Here is a 362-nt window from a genome sequence, read left to right as displayed (position 1 = left end):
GCGGAGGGACAGGACGAGCCGCGGGGAAGCGGCGCGGCTGCCCTCGCTCTGCGCCTCGCCTGGCTGCTTCGCACCGGGCCGTCCGCCCCCACGGACGTGTTCGCATTTGTAACGCGGCAAGACGCCGCCTCGGGGGTCGTTTGCCCCGCAGATGGGGTGGTTTTTTTTGTTTTTACGTTTTTTTCCTGCTTTTTGCATTCTCTGTTTCAAGCATCAGGAAAACAATTACGTCGGAGCCGGGTCTCGTAGCGGTTGTGGTTAGTGCCCAGGTAAAGCGCTTCGGTGTGCCGGGATGCCGTCCTGTCCCTGTCGGAGTCGATGGCAGATTTTCCACTGACACCAGTTAAACGAGGGTGAGATCT

The sequence above is a fragment of the Apteryx rowi genome, unplaced genomic scaffold, assembly GCF_003343035.1.
Source record: "Apteryx rowi isolate R43461 unplaced genomic scaffold, aptRow1 scaffold_20, whole genome shotgun sequence".
Taxonomy (NCBI): Eukaryota; Metazoa; Chordata; class Aves; order Apterygiformes; family Apterygidae; genus Apteryx; species Apteryx rowi.
This window is presented reverse-complemented; position numbering follows the sequence as displayed.